The 22,046-nt window shown below is 43.6% G+C and overlaps 1 protein-coding gene and 1 long non-coding RNA gene across 2 annotated transcripts in view; one reads left to right on the forward strand and one right to left on the reverse strand.

The window, feature by feature from the left end:
* The window catches only part of Dock4 (dedicator of cytokinesis 4), a 392,500-nt gene that overhangs the window by 298,077 nt on the left and 72,377 nt on the right, over nt 1-22,046 (reverse strand).
* Nucleotides 592-20,200, forward strand: LOC146892432 (uncharacterized). The gene is made up of 2 exons (XR_015004480.2): nt 592-748; nt 19,831-20,200. It is a non-coding gene; the product is annotated as an uncharacterized LOC146892432 (long non-coding RNA).

The following is a 22,046-nucleotide window of genomic DNA, read 5'->3' on the forward strand; positions in this document are numbered from 1 at the left end:
ATTGACTGTATATTTCACAGGCTAGTTAAGAAATTCAGCCATGCTATATCATCCAAAATGTCTTTTGAATCAAGGCAACAGTGACCCAGCCTATGCTGTAGCTCCAGTCCCAGAGAGTGAGACACACACAATGAAAAAGGAAGATTTGATTTTACACATGACGGCTTAGCAGCAAGCACTTCCATGTCAAAAGACAAATGGGACCAGTAAAGGGGCTTTATTACAAAGGCCACCAGCAGACCTAAAGAAAAAAAGAAAAAAGAAAAAAAAAACAAAACAAAAAGCATGACCCAGTGTCAACCTTCCAAAGCAATTTTCTCGGTTTAATTTGATATTTATTCTTCTTATGATTTTTCGCATAATCCCCCCAGAATATTCCCTTTTGGCAATTTTAAACTCCAAACACTACTTTTTTCCAATCATCACTGCCTTTCTTTTTTTAAGTTAATTAATTAATTTTTTTTTTACACCAGCAAATGCATTCATCCCTCTGGTCTTCAAATATCTCTGCCGCTTCATCCAGAACTTTCTGCCTTCTGCACGTGATGACCAACTGTCCTTACTGTCTTCTGCTCAGTCCTCGTCAACCCATCCTGGCAGCACCCTGGGGCTTTCCTGAGATGCAGTTGTTCCTTTCTGTCTATGGATCTCTGCTCTGCCGCTTGCTCCTCTGAGGCTGTTGTCACTGTCTGGACTGGCTGTGTACCTGACGAGCAGATAACTGAGAACCTGAGGAACCCTTGAAGAGGTAAGGAGAAAACACCGGGACTGCTGAGGGCCTGACCGCAGACAACACAACCATTAACAAACTGCCAGGACTCAGCCCTAATCCCCAGGGCCTAACCCGGTGAGCAGCCTTGGGGATCGGGCTGCAACTGAAAGGTTTGTGCCTCCTCCAAATGCACATGGTGAATCGCCTGCCTGGGTAATGGCATTGGGATTCCTGGTGAGTTGTTTTGTCAGCTTGACACAAACTACAGCTATCTGGAAAGAGAAACCTCAGTTGAGAAAATGACACCATTCTATTGTCTAAAGGCGAATCCGTAGGGCATTTTGTTGATTGCTGATTGATGGGGGACATCCCCGCCTACTGGGGTTGTACCATCCGTGGGCAGGTAGGCCTGGGTGTATTGGAAAGCAGACAGAGCAAGCACCATGAGGAGCAAGCCGGTCTGCAGCCTTTCTCCATGGCCTCTGCTACAGTTCTAGCCTCAAGATCTTAATGTGAGCTCCTACCCTGTCGTCCCTTCAGGATAGCCCACCACTCTGTGCTAAAGTAGACTATTTCCTCCCCAAGTCGCTTTTGCTCATGGTCTTTATTATAGCAATAGAAAAGAAAAAAAAAAAAACCTAAGACATAGTATATTTGCAGGAGAGTAGTCTTCATGAACAGAAACCAAGAAGTTGGCTCTCACCAGACTCTAAATTTCCCAGTACCTTGTCTGTGTTCCAGAAATACTTGCTGCTTAAGCTACCCAGACGGTGGCATTTTTTGTCAGAGAAATATGAATGATTTATAGCAGATCATAAGGAATAACTGAGCTAATACATGCCCAAACACTCAGAAAGATGCTTTAAAATATGCCAAACATTCTCAGAGTCAGAGGCTAGCATTTATGAATGGATTAGTCCTTTAAAACTCCCAATTCAAGTTGATAAAAATTTTAAGTTAATAATAAAATATGAAGCTTTAAAAATATTCTAGAATTCCCCCACAAACCCACACACATGCCCATGCTCCTGTCTGTAGCTATACTGACTTAGGTACATGGCTGAGTTTATCTGGTGCTCCATATAATCCACTTAAAAGGCCTACAAAGTCAGAGCAGTCAGGCAGCTCAGGGGCTTTAGGCACCTGCTCTCAAGCCTGACCACCCCAGTTCAGACCCCAGGACCTGCATAGTACAGGAGAGAGCGAACTCCCACAAGCTATGGTCTGCGGCCCACAGGCATGCAGTGACACACACAAACAAAATAAATAAGTTATAATAATTTTTTTAAATCTATAAAGTTAACTCAAACACAGTGAAAGTTTTATTTTTAATTTTATGAATTCTATTTATTTTCTGCCATGAGCAACAGGAAAGTCGTGTGTTGTGTTTAGTTTTACTCTGCATCTCAAATTATAATCTCCAAACTTGGAGAGAAAATGGAAAAATCAGAAAAAGATTGATTTCAAGAACAAACAAGCAAAAAGCCAAGGTTCAGAAGCGCTGGAGAGCAAACAGGAACTTGAGCCCACAGGGGAAGCCTGACCACCAGTGGAGCCCCCCTCCCCCTTTCTGGCTGGGACCCAGGCTCCTCAGAGCCAGCGGAAACCTCAGTCTGGTTTCCTGGGCTGGGCAGAAGCCTGACTCTCTCAGAGGAACCAGAGCTACAGTGTGTTTTCTCGGTCCATAAAAAAAATCAGATTTGAGGTGGTGTAGGTCGAGGAAAGAGGATACACACAGAAAGTTTCAAAGTTACATGTCACATTTGGGACATCAAAGAAAGGCAGAAAAGACAGACAGACACGTGGAGAGAAAGCTGGAAACGAGTGGTCTGGACTCTTGTCCTGAGAAGCCACAGCACTCTGTAAGCTCGGGGTGGTTTTACCTGGAGCTGAACAGGGAGGGGGGGATGCTGCACACAGCTGAACAAGGAGGCGGGGTCATTACATCCAGATAAACATGAAGGCAGAGTTTATGGCACCTAGATCAAGGTGACAGGTCTCATGAACCTCCACAGGAGCAGTCTCTGTAGGGGAGCAGTCCTTAGCAGGAAACATGCGAGAACTAAGGTGGATATTTTTTTAAAATGCTGCCAACGCTGGACTTGGTCCCCAGGAAGGCTTCGCCATTTCTCTGAGCCTTATGGGGGCGGTGGACAGAAAGGGTGCCATTCCTTCATGGGTCTGAGGCTCTGGGGTCCCTAAAATGGCTGTGCCCGTGCCAACAGCACACGTTTACTCAGGCCTTCAGCCACTCAGGGTCTCCTCCACTCCCTACAGTCACAAAGTAACAGATGTCCCTCAAGAGCATTCCCGAACCATCCTTTCTTCTCTGTGAGACCCAAGGACCTATCCTGCCCAATAGCATAAGACGGAGGACTGACTTATGGAAGACCACCTTGCCATCAGCAGGACTTCATCCAAAAATGATCACCAGCAGCTCTACAGTCCCCTGCCTCACTCCCCACTCGTCTCCCTGCTAAGAACAGTGTGTCACAGGCTCCGCAGAGAAATTCCATCTGGCTTGTCCTGTAACAGCAGTGGTTGGGGAACAGGGGTTAGGGAGGTTGATGCTTCCCCAATCTTACTGTGGGACCCCGACCACAGATGTGTCGCTAATACTGCATGTTCTGGGCTGTGAATGGTGACACGTGGCATTATCACTGAATTACTTTTAAGTACACCACCCAAAGAGGAGGCCTCATGAAACACCCATGTTCCATGCATTAGCAGCGTTATCCTTAGAGTGGGCATCTCTACAGCAAGGAGATGAAAAGAGACACAAAATAAAAAAACAAAAACTAAACAAAACCAACTCCAAACCTTCACTGCTTCTGTGAGTGTGAACACAAGCCTCAGCTGGTACAGTTTAGGCCCTCGGCAAGAGAAGCAGCAAACCTGAAAATTAGCCATGGCGGTTCCCAAGTTCTGGGAATCAGAAGTAGGGATCTTTGCCCCCCAATTGCCGCCCCCTCTGCGGCAGATAAATAGCATAATTTGAATGCAAGAGTCTACAGTATTTCTCATTAGAAGGAAAATACCCAGATGACCTACTGTGTTTTAAATTTGTGGTAAGGAATATAGGAAAAACATAAAAGATAAATAAGTCAGAGTTTTCCCATCTAGGTGGGAAGAATAGATTATGCAGAATAGTGGAGAATTCACCCAGTACTCAGAGGCGAAATTTCGACCATAGGCAGTAAGTGAGCTCAACCCAATGAGATCAGTAACGCTGGGGGACGGCAGGCGCCATGGTAACTGTTCTGGCAAGAAAGGCATCTAAATGCATCATGTTAGATTATCCCCAAAGGGCTATCAAGAAGGATGACATTAGGAATCATTAGAAAAAAATAAGGAAATATTAGCCATTATGAGAAGCATGCCAGGCACTGTAGTGGGAGATTAGATCAGGTAGCACAGCTATCACCTCGGAGGTGATCTGAGAAGTCTGCAGACTGGTCAGTGGGTTCCTTGTCCTCAACAGGCAGCATTCATTTACTTTCAGCCATATCCTAAAGAGGACTGAGGAAAGTAACAAGAAGGAACTCACAGGAATACACAGAGAAAAACACATGCAAAAAGCAATGGAAACTCATCAATGACAGAAAGATGGGTAACGGGACCTCTGCTTGTGATATTCACAATATTTCAATCAAAATGCAAGCATGGCTACTGACTGGGTATCAAACTGGGTTCTCTGCTCCCTTGAAGCTGAGGCCAGGAGCCACCAACCTCTAAGGGAAACTTCTTAGAAGGGGTTCTGTTTTCATCTGAAGCATGGGGATGCATGCAGCATGCAATGAGCCCTACAGAGGACCATGTCTGGCTCTCAGCTACGGAGAGTATAACATTCAACAGGGAGAATAGGAGGCACAGTACAAACAACGCAGTTTACATCCAGGCCTGAATGAATGCAGGCCCTTCTAGCACACTCCATTGAACGCCTCGCTCCTCTGGCCACGTCTCTGAAGAAAAGTGATTTGTCAAAAAGTTAAGTAGAGCCTCGAATCTTCCTTCCACAACTGGCATCCTCAACTGCTATGAGGAAAACTCTCAACACGGCTGTCCCATAGGAACACCAGACCTTGTCGGTCAGGTGGAGATAATTCTCCAGATTTGGGGGGAGGGGATAAATCACATCAATGGTGGCATGCAGGGAGAGCTAGGTGATGCCAGGCATTCTTTACTAAAACACCGCAAAGATTCATGACAAGATAGAGGTGATTTGTGGGGGGATATAAGCGACAAAGCAACTGAGAGTCGACGCAATCAGTGGGTGGTGGACTTCGGAAGGGGAGTTGCGGAGTTCTTAACCTAGCCAGTGTCAGCTTATCTCCAAGAAACATCCACTGCTGAGCAGCGTATCTTCATGATGAGGTCTCTGACTGACGACACCACCCGAGGGAGCATAAGGAGTTGGCTGGTGACACCCAGGCATTGCTTAGCATTTGCCACTGAATGTAGAAATGAGCCCTGCGTGGATTTAGAAGGACACATTAAATTCTGCTCTGGCTATCTTTCCCTATGAGTTCATAAGAACGAGAGAAGATGTAGACACACACACACACACACACACACACACACACACACACACACACTGGTAAAATGAGCATTACTTAAGTCTGAAGGGAAAGGAAGTAACTTACTATTCTGGCAAGGTTTTGTTTAATAAATTACTTGGCAGTGTTTGGTCCAATCCATAAGGTAATTTTAAGTACCCTGCTTGCCCATAGATCATTCCCATAAAAGTCTAATAACTACACTAAATTATTAGGGAATTGATTTAATTGAAATCAGATTCAACAGATACTTAGTAACTGCTTACTATGAAGCACCACACTAGTACCTAAGAGGCCCATTTGTACATCATCCTGCCATCCAACACCCAGTCTAATACAGGATACGAAGGGGGGGAACCTTGAAAAGTATAAAATGGCCACTGTTTGGGACCCAGCTGTACCAACCCTTCCAGTGTCTCACACTGGAGCCCTAATATCTCTGAATACGACCATCTTGAGACACAGCCTCTCAAAGGATAAGTAGGGTCAAATGAGGTTACAAGGTGGGCACTGATCCAGCGTGACGAGTGTGCTGCTAAGAGAACAGACACCAAGAAGCATGCGCATGGGGAAGGCCCTGTGAGCACACAGGGAGGGCTGCTGTCTTCAAATCAAAACCAGATCTCAGGCAAAAAAAAAAAAAAAAAAAAAACAAGCCTATTGGTTTTGAACTCCCAGGCTCCAGAACAGCAAGAAAATACATTTCTGTTGTTTAAACCTCCCAGCCCACTCGGATTCGTCACGGCAGCTTTAGGAAATGCCACTGCCACTCTTTAAAGAGCACCACGTGATACGTCCTGAGGTGGAAGTGGTCAGGTGAACTTTTACAGTCACGGGAAAGGCAATCATATTTCAATATATTTACCAAATACACAGGTGGGAGTGGCAGGTGAGTGACTTAGAACAAAGTGGAGAAAATTCCGCTACAGGTTTAAGATGTTTTCTCATTGGCAATAAATGTGTTTTGTGGTGTGTGTGTGTGTGTGTGTGTGTGTGTGTGTGTGTGGTCTGTATGTCTGCTCTTGTGTGTGCTTGGATAGAAGAGAGCTCACTGTCAGCTGTCTTCCTCAGTAATGTCGCCTTCTTAAATTCACTAAGGTAGGGACCCTAAACTGACCTTGGAGCTCACCAATGTGGCTGGTCTAGCCAGCCAGGTTGCCCCGGGGATCCTGTCTCTCCTTCCAAGCTGGTATTCCAGGCATATGGCCACATCTGCCTAGTATTTTTATGTGGGTGCTGGGATCTGAATTCCACAGTCCTCACGTGTGTATGGCTAACACCCAAATGGCTAGTAAGGAGACTAAAGATAGTTAAGATGGGCCAGGGAGATAGTTAGCAGGTGAAGATGCTAATTGCTCAAGCCTAGAGACCCGAGTTTAAACCCCAGAATCCACACTGAAAAGCTGGAGGGGGTGGTGTTCACATCTGGAATCCCAGCGCTCCTGTCTGGGTGAGAGGAAGGGAACAGGCAAGCCCCGAAGCTCAAGGGACAGTTAGCCAGGCATACTCGGAGAAAACAGAGATGGCAGAAGAACAAGACGGACCCTGCCTCGAGTCACCTGAAGGGACAACCGATGCCAGAAAGTCCTCTGAACTACCCACATGTGCCTAGACTGTCTAACACACACAGTTAAAAGAAGCGGCTCGGCCAAGGTAATTCAACTCTCAGTCTGCAATATTTCATCTCTGCACAACCACAAAGTTCTAAAACTCGCTGAACTCAGAAAGCTTAACTTCGTTGTGGCTTTTTCAGGAAACTTCAGATCCCATAACAATTCATACTAAGAAAGGAAAATGATGCTTTGTTTAATTAGAGGAATCAGGAGAGGTTATGTATTGGGCTAGCGAGAATGGGTGGAAATTCCTACCAATGAGGACAGGGAGGAACAGCAGAGTAGGGACAAGCATTTGAAGCGTGTACCAAGAGCCCACGGTAATGAAGACTAAGGAATCTAGGAAGCCAATACAGCAAGAAAATGGTACTCTATGAAAGTTACCTTATCAAGAACCTCAAATATCAATGTGAGAAGTTAGTGCAGAATTTGGTAGAAGTACATAAAAAGGGAACAGAAGATGTATATGTATATAAAAGAGAAATTACCAATTATCTACTTTGTAGACACAAAAATGACTATTTCTGAATACACATCAACACTATGTAGGGGAAATAAAGTCACTAACCTCTCAGATTTTCTTAAAATACATATTCAGGGGATTTATAATTTGTTAAGATGAGTATAACATAAAACTTTTCTGAGATGCCATACTCAGTATGCACTGAAAGGCATTCCACTGGTCCTTAGTCTCATCCTGAAAGAGCTTAGGAAAACAAATGTCAGTTTCAAAGAGAGATACCAACGCCAATTCTACACTCACGTTCATGACACACCATTAGGTGTCATTAGCCGTATCTGTGACATAAGCCTGCTAAAGCTCCACATATTCAGCCTGTTACACCCCACGCTACAAGCCAAGGAGACATTCGCTCTGCCCAGATATGAAATCTCCACCCCGGTTAATAAACAAGACAGTGTAAAATTTCATACTATTAATTACACCATTTATTATTTGGCCATTGAGTATACTTCTAGAAAGGTCCTCCTGGCAAGTAGGCATTAATTCGCAGACTTCACTGAAACTTAGGTAATTAAAAGGGTATTTGAAACTTGGATCATTAAAGAATACTGTTCTAACACAGTGTTTCCACAGACGTCAAAATAAACTAAAACCCCATTTCAGGATTTGACCTTTAATTACATCCTCTGCGTTTATCAAAGACAAATGTCAAACACCCACGTGGTTGCCTCTCCAGACCACGGCAAAGGGAAAAACTGCTAACAACCATGAAAATGGATGCTGTAATCTGCCTCCTCCTAGGGATATAATCTGATAGAATGTAGATGATTTTAATTTGCAGTAAATAAATCCAGACCCCCTTTATTTCTAAGATTTTAGAGAACAGGAATATAAATATAAATATGTATATATAAAAATATAAAACGACCAAATACTTGTAGTGTTTAGCTCGGTTGTATAAGTTGGGGCTGGAGGGCAACAGCTATGTAGAAGAGGAGGAGGAAAACAGCCCTTACCTAACTCAATCTCAAGGACTGCTGGAAGAGATGGGTCTTGCTGTTCTTACAGGATTTCTATTGCAGAAACTTCCTTCCTGCAGGAGTAAGATACTGACTTCCTAACCACATGGGTAGGCCTGGAGGTCAAGGTTTCCCCAAAGTAGCAGAAGCATTATACAGATTGGACATGCACACTGCAGCTACAGCCCCCAAGCTCTTCCCGATGTAGGTATAGAGTCATCTGCAAGAAGAACCATCTCCAGCAAGATGAAAGACTTGCTGACTGCGCCTTCCCATCACTAAAAACTCCAGAAGAGGCAACAGGAGAGTCGGGACAAGCACAGGCCAATTCAGTTCCTCTGTAGGCCCCAAAAGACACACAGAGAAGGAAGAAAATACATAAGAAGCTTAAAATATAAAAAGCAAAACTGTTCCCTTCAAGAAAATACTATATAAAGTCAGGCAATCCACCTCTCACATAAATGCAACTAGCTTTCATGACGGTGAGTCTTGGGCCACCTGCTCTCTCAAGGCAAAACCACTGAACTAAAAATAAGAATGTATTGATTTTTCTAAGCGTATTGCACCTCCACAGAAAAGCAAGGGCCCCAGGTTTTAGGACAGGTGGCAGGAAGGGAATCATTGAACCAAAGTCACCTATTTGTGAGGGACTTGGCTGCATTTGTAAACACAGCACTACTTTTTGCTGTGAAGCTGTAGGAAAGCGATCCTGGAACAAGAGCACTTTGTTCAAAAGCAAGGGCATCGGTGAGCGCCCTCCCAGGGAAGCCACAGAACTGTTCCTCACGAATAGGAGCATGTTTTTGTCCATTAGAAGTTATCACTGTGACATATAACTTTCTAATAAGGCTGAAAATTTTTACTCTGGACAACCGTCTCTTCAAATATTAACACTGCGCAATTCAGTTATGATTAAAATAAAAATTCAAGGAAATATGTATTTCATATGGACATGCACGCCAGCATGCATATAACCAATGACATTCTTTACTCGGTGGACTGAGTTTTGCAAGACATATTTATAGGTGAACTGCGTGCTCATCCATTTGGGAGCTCTTGAAAAGGCATGCCTGAATGTGCTAAGAAATAAAACCAAAAAGGAGAAAACACACAGAAGTTATTATCCCTGCATCAGTACCACACCGGGCTTGTGGGGGAGGAGCCACAGCTGAACAGGAACTCTGGGCCATACTCAGCTGACTGACACAGAGCAAAGGCCAAATGTGCCGAGCACCATGTGTGGTGACGGGATGGAGCGCGTTCACCAAACTCTGTGCCAAGGTCATGATGGCCTTGTTTGCAGAGAAGACATTTTTGCTTAGGGTGACTTCCTGCCTGTGGTCTTTCCAGCTCAAAGACTTCTCATGCCCACCAAGACTGTCCGAAGGATTCTGCTTCAGACACTTCTTGCCTCAGCTCCCATACTGGTGAACACGGGGACAAGCAGCTCACCTCCCAGCTATGATGTGCATGCCCTCTCCCTGCTTCCGCCCTTACGCAGGCACACACACACACACATACACACACACACACACACACGCACGCAACAGCAAGTTCTCACATCTTCCTGTTTTCATCAACCGACACTCAGCATTCCCAGGAGTGGCTTCTGTAGTTCATTGCCTACTGCACTTGTAGGCAACCTTTTAGGGGTTTCATTTTCTCCTCTTCAGAAAAAATATATTCTCTGCCAGTTGGGACATCAAGTCTTATGGCCCTCCCCTAACACTTAAAACTATCTTCAAGGACAGGTTGGGTTGTCACTTCCAGAGAGATGACTTAGTATCTAGCAAACAGATTTCCACAATTAGAATTCTTAGAAGACAACATAGATACTGAATCTTAAGAAAATTATATGACTGTATATTTAATAAAAATAGACATATAAATAAAAAACAACAGGAAATTGGGGCAAAGGCTATGTTGAAAGGAGCCATTATTAGAGAGTTCTCGGGGCAAAGTAGGGTATTGGCCAGTTCGAGCAATTTCAAGGCCAAAGAGATGGATCTCTTGCTGAGTTCCCAAATACCAAACTAGTACCTAGGAGTAAGAAACAGCCTCCAGCACGTAAGAACAAGAATGAAGTGATGCGGGAGAATTGTCTGTATTCTGTCAATCATATTTTAATAAAACGCTGATTGGCCAGACAGGCAATATAGGCGGGAAAACCAGACAGGGAATAGAGGTGATGCAATGAGAACAGGAGAATTCTGGGAAGCAGAGCTTCCTCAGCCATTCCTGTGCAGACCACCGAAGAGACAGGATGTAACCTGCCCAGCTAAGAAAGGTACTGAGCCAGCCGTGTGGCTAACGTAGATAAGGATAATGGGGTAACATAAGTTATAAAAACTAATAAGTAGCCTGACCTAATGGGCCAATCAGTTTATAATCTTATGAAGTCTTGTATCTGATGGAAGCCAGGAGATGTGCTGCGTTGGGGAAGGGGTTTTGCTAGAACAAGAATGAAGAGCCCATGAAACAGTTGGAATGAAAAGAAGGAAGGGGTTGGTCCTTGAAATCCCAGAGCACATTCTTATTAACAGCATGAATAGTAAAAGAGGCAATAATGGTTATTATTATTATTAATAACATAATTATTATAATTATGTCATTATTATAATAACATCCCAGGGGTGGGTGTTCATTATTTGTTTGCTGTTTCGAGACAAGGTCTCACTGAGATTCTGAGGCTGACCCAGGATTTACTCTACAGCCAAGGCTCACCTGAACTTTTTGCGGTCCTCTTGGTCCAGCCTCCTAAACGTTAGGAAGACAGCTGGGAGCTTCCGTACCCCACTTTACGATGTAATTCTCAAAGAGAGTACAGAAGATGAGACGGTCATCTTGAAAAACCAGTTTCTCTAAATCTTACTTCAGAATCAATAAGATTCCTTTCTTTTCAGAGGACTTCATGAAGAACTAAGAGTAAATGTCATATGAGGACATAAAGCATCATTTTCCTCCGCACCTACCCTGTCCCCAGGCAGCTCACTCACTTAAACCCTCCTTTCAAGCCATGTTGCTTTTTACTCTATCTGGCTGAAAAGGAAATCCATACTCTTTGCTTTGTATGCAGTGTGGCCCATTGGGGACCCAGTCCTGAAATCCAGATCTACTCTGTGGGTCTCACTAAAAGAGAAGACAAACAAAAAAACCATCACACTACCAGGACCGGCCTGGAACCTGCCTGGGTCCTCACACCCATACCACCACACACACACACACACACACACACACACACACACACACACCACCACCACCACCACCACCACCACATACACACACACTACACACACAGTGACTAACAGTAGATAGCACTGTATCACCTGGGACTAAGATCTAAAATCTGATGTGTTTTCCTACACATCATTAGGATATCATGCAGTCCCACCAGGAACCTTCTTAAGAATCAGTATCCTGATAGGTTTGCCAGGGCAGATATGAATTTTCCAAGATTCTTATTTTTTCTTGCCTAAAAGTCCAAATTTTATCATTGGCAATAAATGCTGCCAGCTCTTTACACTGAAGTTAGAGGCTCACAGTGCACATTGCTAAAACAATCTAGGCCAAGCTTGCAAGTCTGAGTTGTGTGGTAAGTGTGGTCCTCATTCTTCAAGGAAAGGGTTGCTCCAAAGAATAAGCAAATACCTGTTTTTCTCCACTCAAATAGAAGCAGCAGCATCTTCAGTTTGCCGTGCAGGTGTTTACTGCAGGCTCTCCACACTCTCACAGCACAGGAGCAGACAACATGGAAACTGGGGTTCAAAGTCTTTGTGTCTCATCAAGGACATTCTTAAGTCAAACTATTTTTCAAGTACACAGAAATTAAAAAAAAAACATAATGACTGTGTTTCATGTCATAGTCCCAGTGTATAAAACGCCCAAAATTGTACAGATACCACCAATATGTTTCAACTTTTCTTTTCACAATATAAATACCTTTAGGCTATCATGAAGATGGATGTGTCCTTCAGACCTGCCCATAGACCACCACGAAAGGGGTCTCGGAAAGTTCTAGAATATATTTAAAGAGGCCCAATATATTTATGACTCTAAAATTTACTTCCAGGCTATTCCCTGTCTCCAACCCATTTACTCTACTGTTTCCATGACAAAATGCTACAAGATTTACCTACAAGAGCAAAAGTTCCAATTTTTGACCCTCATACCCCCAGCATAATCTTGTCAGTCTTCCCCACTGACAACAAAGACCAGTCGCACCTACCGTTAGCATTGGCCCCTAACGTGGTCTACTCCTAACATAAGGTTTGCCTGCCTTTCACGCCTGGCTCTCCCATCCCAATCACTCATGCCCCACTGTCTAGTCTAGTTACAGAGAACTTGGTTCTCCCGACAGGACATTGTGACTGCAGTTCCCTCGGCCTGCTCCTGAGAACAAACTCCTCCTCTAGAGTTTAACACATCTGAATGGAGCCAGGCCAGGAACAGGAATTTTCCAGAACTCCTCTAGGCAACACTAGCTGAGACAAAATGAGCCTAATGTGTACCTGTCTTCAGGAAAGCCTTCAGGAAGACTCCAGAAGCTTTTCCCATACTGTGACCCTACTCCAGAAACCTGCCCCCTATGGCTCACACATCTCTGCACCCCAGCCTTTTCCTGCTTTGTGCTATTGCCCTTTTGCCCCACACTGCTGCAAAGTACTCGAGGGCCGCCTGGACTCACTTTTCACCGCACATTCGCTAAGGACAGAGTTCTACTACCTAGGACACATATTCTACACAAGCTTTTGATTTTTCAGTTGTGGCAGAACATCTCAGCAATATTAACATTTTAAGATTTATTTCTAATCTGATATGTGAGTGCATACAGGTATGTAAGCATAGCACATGGGTGCCTAGTGCCTACAGAGGCAAGAAGAGGGTGTCTGATGCCCCAAAATTGGAATTACAGGTAGTTGTACACTGACTGCCACGAAGCGTTATGAGCTGACCCAGATCGTTCGCAGGAACAATGAGTACTCTTAACCATGAAGCCATCTCCCTAGCTCAGATTTTAACATTTTAGAGTGTACAACTCAGAGACTCTAAGTATACTGTGCTGTTGCTGAAACATCGCCAATATCTAGTGTGCAAACTTATGGACACTAAATGGAACTCTCATACCCTCAGGCAGACAACGAATCCCTCGTCTACCTCTGAGCATATATCTATTCTGAGTACTTTATACAAGCAGAGCCACATAACATGTGACCTTCTGTGTCTGGTTTACAGTCACTGTTCTCAAGGTTCATCCAAGTTGTATTAGGTATCATTATTTCATTCCAATTCACATGCATGTGTGGATCTAGGAATGGAAGCTAAGCCCCATTCAGCCTTGTGCATGCTAACCAACAACTAGCAAGACTTCCAAACCTCATTCTACTGCCACCAAAATCAAACTCTCAATAATCTACTGAAAGGAAAAATGTGCTCATCTATTCACCCTTTAAAAAAAAAAAAGATTATTTTTGTTCAAAATGTCCGTAGCCATTCTCCGGAGGGAAGCACCTCCTTGCTCAACCCGCTTTCACAAGGAAATTGTGCCCCATGGAGACAAAGAGACGAGAAAACTTAGAAGTGCAAATGACGACAAAAATCACATTATACCTGGCACTGAGATTAAACCCGGGCTTCAATTCAGTCTGTAATGGATTCACAACCAAAGCAATGATGAGCCTACTCTTTAGAGCAATTAAATGATTTCCATTTATATTTTAAACACCAGAGAGAACAAGCAAAATCAAAACAGACTATTGTACAGTTAGTTTTCCATAATGCTTGTTTTAAAAACACAAATTTGTTCCAGTGGAACGGATATCAAACTGAATGATTTGTGCATAACGCAGATTTCATGTTTGCTTAGCATGCTTCCTCTGAAGGAAACACACACTTAGTTGAATCAAACTTTGAAGCGACTCACAATACACACACCTGCACACACTTGAAAGTGGTGACGCAAATCTCTGCCCACTGCCTGAACGTCAAGCCACACCAGCGCAAGGTGTTAAAAGCCCTCCTCAGAGCAAACCCGTTTACTGTAGTCTCTGTGGACTTCTTGGCCATTTGATGTGTGGGAAATCATGCCATCATCTTTACTAGGTTCCTGTATTTTGTTTTTTAATGTATTGTTAAGGTCTTGAATGCAAGTCTCTACCTCCATTTTCCTCTTAAGAACTGCATTTTTGTACAACCTAGTGATTTTGAGAAAAGCAGAAGTCCTGCGTCAGCAAAACTGACTTGGCTCTTATTTCCAATTAGAAACGCAAGCCCAAGTACACACTCCATGCCCTGAGACTTTCTATTGGGTCAATCTTTCTCTCTCTCTCTCTCTCTCTCTCTCTCTCTCTCTCTCTCTCTCTCTCTCTCTCTCTCATTCTATCTCTCTCATTTAAATTTATTGATTTATTTAAATCTTTTCTCATTTTACATACCAATCCCAGTTCCCATTCCTTCCTCTCCTCCTACTCTCTCAACCTTTCCACCCACCCCACCTCCCATCCTCTCTTCAGAAAGGGTAAAAAGCTTCCCATGGGAAGTCAACAAAGTCTGACACATCACTTTGAGGTAAGACCAAGGCCCTCCCCACTATATCTAGGCTCAGCAAGGTATCCCTCCAAAGAGAATGGCTCCTAAACAAACCAGTTCAAGCACAAAAGAGATAAATCCTGACCCCACTGCCAGTGGCCCCACAGACTGACCCAGTCACACAACTGTCACCCATATTCAGAGGGCCTAGTCTGGCCTGCTGGATCAATCTTAGACATCATTACATTCTTTAAGTTTCTCACCCTTCAAGTTCCAGCAAAGCTTGCCTTCACTGCTATTGTATGGAGAAACTGGAAATCCTTACCAACCCTCTCCACTGCCCACAAAAATCTCCGATCTCCTGTTTATATCACAACAGAAGCACTGAAACCAGACAGAAGGAACTGTTTCTCGAAAAACCCCTAGAGCTTAGTTTACATTCAGTTTCCTCTTCCTTCCATTGTAGGAAATTTATAGGAAGCATTTTGTAATTTATTGTCACACGTAGTTGTTCTTCCTCAAATGATAATCAGTCAAAGAGGAGCAAGATGATTAATGTAAGGAAAGGAGGCTTCCAATTAATTTAGGAAGATGATACCCACTGTGGTCAAATCTACCAGCAGAACAAACTGATGCTTTCTAAGCAATACACTGACAAATATCAAAAGGTATAATCACCATGAGGACTTATCTACTGCAGACTCCCTTCACAGCCTGCTCCCCCCACTTAAGGCACACTGCTAAGAACACCTTTGAACTTCTAAACCTTTCATCCAGGACCTGAGAAGTAACCTAAAGTAGCCCTGCCCCTTGCAACAAGGAGAGAAGAAAGGAGACGTGAAAGTCATCTTAGCCCCCTAGCCACCAAGCTAGTACTGTCAGAACTCTTCCTCTCTTCTCCACAGAGCCCAACCCAGGTTCTGCAGCTACCCAGAGCCCTTACATGGCTTTCCCTAGAAATCTGAATGTTTGGTTGCCTACCAACCACTGTGAGCATCTTCCTCTTTCCTAATGAAACAGAATCAACGTGACGAAGGCGAGAGGGACGCAGAGTTAGTCATGTCAGCTCCATGGCCAACTACTATTGGCAAGGAAAGAACCCATAGACAATAGCCAAGAAATTATGTAATTCTGCAAGGGAATAGAAGTAGCGTAGATAGAATATTCTTGGAAAAACAAAAGACATCATCTGCAAGAAGTAGAAGACAGTAAGTACATGGATTGAGGGCAGAGATAGAGGAGAGAAAAAGGGAATTAGATTAACTGTAGTTTTTGAGGCTTGGCCAGTGATGCGGGATTTCCCTCTGTATGCTGTGATTTCCATTAATGAATAAAGGAACTGCCTTGGGCCTATAGCAGATCTATATGGGAACCGAGTTAGGTGGAGAAACTGAATGGAATGCTGGGAGAAAAGAGGAGGGGTCAGAGAGAAGCCATGGAACCACTGCCAGAGACACACTGGGAACTTTACCAGTAAGCCACAGCCACATGGCAATACACAAAGTAATGGAGATGGGTTAAAGTAATGTGTAAGAGTTAGCAATAAGAAGCTAGAGCTAATGGGCCAAGCAGTGATTTGATTAATACAGTTTCTGTGTGATTATTAAGGGGCTAAGCAGTCGAGAACAAACTAGCGGTCTCCTTACTACAGGCTAGATTCTATTCACCTAATCCAAGCCCATCACTGAAACCCCAGTTGTCACTGTTTTGTGGCGCTAGACAATAACATCCCAGGCAAGAGGGAAGTAAGGTAGGAAAAAGTAAAAGCATCCTAGGACAGCACCGAAGATAGAGGAGAAGCTGGCTTTCCCAAATTAAAAATTTCAATACTGTCCCAAGGTCCCAGGATGCTCTTAGGTTCCAAAGAATTCTACTGGGACCCAAAGGCCTCAGACACATTAAGATTGTCCAGGAACATACCATTTATTAGGATATATGATACGGCAACACAGGCACCAAGCCAAGCAGCTGTATCCTGAATGCACTTTGGAAATATCTCTTCACAGGGAAGTGCAAAGGTTAGATACCATGAATATACCCCAGGCAGATCCCTCTGTGGCCTTGGGGAGTCCTTGGTATTTCTGAGCCTCTGCTTCCTTATCTACTAAAAGAGTCATTATGATAATACCCATTTCATGGAGTTTCTACAGGGACAGGAAGGGTCAGAGGCTCAGTAGCAACATATAAATTGTTAGGGTAACCACTTTTATTAGTCTTATGTAGACCTTATCCTAAAGCCTGTGTTACGGAAACAACTAAAAAATAAGTGCAAGAAGTTAAAATAAATAAAAAGCGAGCACATAAATTTGTGTTCAGGAGATCATGAGTCACCTTATGGAGTTTAGGGATAAAACTATTTAGCAGTGATACTTTAAATTTAAGCTGTAATATCACAAAAGAGAATCTGACCCCAAATTTCCTAAGGTTTTAGAGAGGCTTAGACTCTGCTGTATGAGTAGTGTAAGCAAAAGGAAAAAGGACTATTTGTAATGTTTATTTATATGCACAAAATAAGACACTAGCACCCTTACATTCCTAGTCACACTAGAACGAAAGGCGCCCCTACATTCCTAGTCACACTAGAACGAAAGGCGCCCCTACATTCCTAGCCACACTAGAACGAAAGGCGCCCCTACATTCCTAGTCACACTAGAACGAAAGGCTCCCCTACATTCCTAGTCACACTAGAACGAAAGGCGCCCCTACATTCCTAGTCACACTAGAACGAAAGGCTCCCCTACATTCCTAGTCACACTAGAACGAAAGGCGCCCCTACATTCCTAGTCACACTAGAACGAAAGGCGCCCCTACATTCCTAGTCACACTAGAACGAAAGGCTCCCCTACATTCCTAGACACACTAGAACGAAAGGCGCCCTTACATTCCTAGTCACACTAGAACGAAAGGCTCCCCTACATTCCTAGTCACACTAGGACTAAAGGCGCCCTTACATTCCTAGTCACACTAGAACGAAAGGCTCCCCTACATTCCTAGTCACACTAGGACTAAAGGCGCCCTTACATTCCTAGTCACACTAGAACTACAGGTACACAGCTATAAAAGAACAGATTCTGTGGTCACGAAATGATTAAACAACTCTGACATGTCAAGTTGCAACTATTTACACTCATGAACAGACAGCTCAAACTTCATCGAATGCACGTATGTAAACCCATGAACACGCCCCGTGGCGGGCAGTCATTAGCAGGAGCAGAAAGTGTAATTGTGTTAGATAATTGCTGGGGCTGTGAAAATGCAGCCTATCTACCGGACAAGATCTGGAAGGGCAGACTCATGGCTCTCAAGATTCCTTGAAAATTTCTTTGCTAATTGTAGAATACTTATATATTTTAGTGTTACAAACTCTGAAATGTTTTGATTTTAACAGTGTCTGGTTCTGAAGCTATGAAGCTGCAACTCTCTGACTGTGGAGAAGAACGCAGTAGCTCAGTGCTCATCTGCAGAGATCAGGTGTACTTGTCACAGAAGAGTCACAGGAAGAAAGGGCTGACCTTCTCTGGGCCCAAAGTCAAAACAAGAGTAAAGTTGTTAGTTAGTTAATTCCCATAAGTCATTTCAGTAATTCAAGTAACAATATCTGGAGTTTGGGAGGGTCAAGTCAACAAACCTCTTCCTATCACATGAAGAGAGGATAGTTTTCCAATGACTCCATGTAGCACATCAACTATTTACTCTATAACTATCCACTTCCCATCCATGGAATATTTGCAGTGGATCTTATAGTCGCCTATAGTGACCCTCATATATGGTGAATCCCATATACCCTCATCTGCCTTCACATTCTACTGTGTCTTCCAGTTAGAAATTAAAACAGAAAAACAAATACAAGGAAGAAAAGCTTTTAAAAAAAACAAGTAAATACAAACAGAGGGACTCTAGAAAGATGTCTAACTAGAGGTAAGAGAAGGGTCAAAGTATCGTTTTCCTGATTATGGGGAGACTATGGAGCTGTCAGAGTTTCTATTACTGGGATGAAACACCAGGACCAAAAGGCAACTTGGTGAGAAAAGGGTTTATCCGCTTTACACTTCAGTATTGCTGTTCATCATTAAAGGAAATCAGGACAGGAACTCAAACAGAGCAGGATCCCCGAGGCAGGTGCTGATGCAGAGACCGTGAAGTGGAGCTGCTTACTGGTTTGCTTCCTATGGATTATTCAGCCCACCTTCTTATAGAACCCAGGACCAGCAGCCCAGGGATGGCACCACCCACCATGGGCTGGGCCCTCCTTCATTGATGAGAAAATGCCTTACAGCCGGATCTCATGGAGGCATGTCCTCAGCTGAGGCTCCTTCCTCTGATGATTCCAGCTTGTGTCAAGTTGACACACACCACCACCCAGGACAGTATGTTAAGGGAGATCGTAAGCCAACACTGGGGAGAGAATAGGGATGCAGAGTCAGCCTCAGATGCTGTCCCCTTTGTTTTCCCGGGACAGGGCCTGTCGCTGGGACCTACACTTGACTGAGTAGGCCAGGCTGGCTAACCAGTGAGCCCCACGGACCCTTTGTCTCTACGCACCCAGCACGGGAGTATAAGTGAGCACTACTAGGCCTTACTTCTCAGTAGGAGCTGAGGATTAAACTTGGGTCCTTAGGCTTAATACCTGAGCTACCTCCCAACACCTACGAATTATTCTTATATATAGGAATAAATACAATATATGAAAAATGCTTAACATGAACTTAACATAAATCTTACTTTTAACTTAATTTTGTGAAGATCACAAGGTGATCTTTTACTATTCCCTCACCCTGCAAATGAATAAATGGATATTTTGAAAGGGGCACACTAGATTAAATGCCTTTTTTAATTAAAAAAAAACCACAGTCATTAAAGAGACATGTTTACTAATACATTTTCTGTATAATTTGGTCTTTGTTTTCTCTACCACTTTCCTATGATTTTGCCCGGGCTTTAGACACAGGCTGTCCATGGATGAGTGTGCTGAGAAGGGATGAACGGCATATCCCAGACTTCAGTGAGACAGCCATGTCAAAAATGAGTTCGTGCTTCTCAGCGTTGAAGACCCTTTCAGAAGGCAGATTTTCAGGTGGGAAGGAACCGCAACGGGCTCCAAATCACCGCGTTAACTGAGGACACACTATGTGAACAACTGACGTGACAGTCCACAGCTTCATCACACGCGAAATTACAAACAATGCTGGGTTATATCCTTCAACAGTAAGGTCAACAGGGAAGCGACATGCCAGTTCCCTTCAGGTGACTGAAATATCGAATACTTCCTCTGATATCTTCATGTTTTAAATTACAGTAGACAGAGAAAATCATATGTTTTAGAGATAATTCTCTCCCCACCAGGACGATCCCAAACTATTCCCATCATGTCATTTACAGTAATTATCCTGCCTCTCAAAAATCCAACCAGCTATTTAAAAAATACCAGTGCAGTCGGCCTTGCTTTCTGAAGCACAAGGTCGCTTTGTTGGAGCGCTTGTTTCCAGGGCCCTCTAGATAAAGCTTTGCTGTACTTTCTTCCAGGTTGGCCCCCACGGCATGCAGCAAAGATATCTGAGGGGCCTAGCGTGCAGCCGCCACATTTGTACCACGCAGGAAACTATTCCAATGCAATCTAGACCCTAAGGAATAGGCGTCAGTATATGACAGACCAGAAGGACTGTGTCAGTCAGAATTCTAGCTCCTCTGGATATGTGTGTGAGACCTCCACTGAGTTAACCAGCTCTCTGGGCTGTGGTTCCCATTCCCCAAAACAATGGGCACCAGAAGAGGATGTAAGCAGATCTACTGCGAAGCTTCCATGGTTCATGTAGTTCACTGTACTCAGTATGTTCACTGTACTCAGTATGTTCACTGTACTCAGTATGTTCACTGTACTCAGTATGTTCACTGTACACAGTATGTTCACTGTATGTTCACTGTACTCACTGTATGTTCACTATACACTGTATGTTCACTGTACTCAGTATGTTCACTGTATGTTCACTGTACTCACTGTATGTTCACTGTACTCACTGTATGTTCACTGTACACAGTATGTTCACTGTACACAGTATGTTCACTGTATGTTCACTGTACTCACTGTATGTTCACTGTACACAGTATGTTCACTGTACTCAGTATGTTCACTGTATGTTCACTGTACTCAGTATGCTCTCAATCAGTGTCAGTCTCGTCATCACAGTTCTTACAGAACTATCTATGGTATTTTCTCTATTCTGCAAAATGAACAGATGTATGAGCTATGTCTAATCAACATCAAAGTCAATTTAAAAAACTAACTGAGATCTTCAAGGACAGGCAATCTCTAAGTTTTAGCCACAACCCAGGACATGCTATTTCCATCGCTCAGTCTCACAAAAGCCCGGACAATGCAGCATCGTCCTCTCTATATTAGAGAGTAAACAAAAGCCCAGATAAATACCCACAGCTAAAATGGTTAGCTGCCCCTTCCTTCCAGTTCCCCACCTTACACCACATTGTCTTCTGGGTGTCTGACGATAGCAGTCTCTCATTCAATGTCCACTAACACAGATCCTGAACAAGGCGGGAGTGATGGCCGGTGGCTAAGGGTGTCCTCCACTCAGGACAAGGATCTACGATTAGAGCCTGCAACTCACTCACTACTGCCTGTAACTCCAGCTCCAGGGGGATCTAAAGCCTTTGGCCTTCATGGCCACCTGCACTCATGTGCACATATTCTCACCCAAACACAAATAGAGCTTTAAGAAATAAATACTGAACAATAACAACAAAATAAACTCAGCATTACCTCACCAAGGAGTATGTGTACAGGCTTCGCATAGAAAGCCCAAGCTACGGTTCATCTATTTAAAGCATCGTTGTTAGACAAACAACAGAGCATACATATAATTAAGAAACTCCCTTGCTACCTCTTGGCAGCCCAGTATTCCAGCACTGCCTCCTTCAGTCCTGGAAGAATCTGAACGCTGCACCAGATGAACCCTCTCAGTAGTATCAAATGCTGGCACCTTAACCACTCACCTCTCTCCCACATTGCTAGTTAAACATGAAAAGCAGAATCATTGTAGAAAGTTGTTTCTGCAGTTTCTTATGAAACTGAATATGCAATTTTGACCTAGAAATGTAGTTGTGGGCATTTCTCTCGGAGAATTAAAACTTCTACACTACAAAAAA

The sequence above is a fragment of the Myodes glareolus genome, chromosome 11 (assembly GCF_982192425.1).
Source record: "Myodes glareolus chromosome 11, mMyoGla1.1, whole genome shotgun sequence".
Classification (NCBI taxonomy): Eukaryota; Metazoa; Chordata; class Mammalia; order Rodentia; family Cricetidae; genus Myodes; species Myodes glareolus.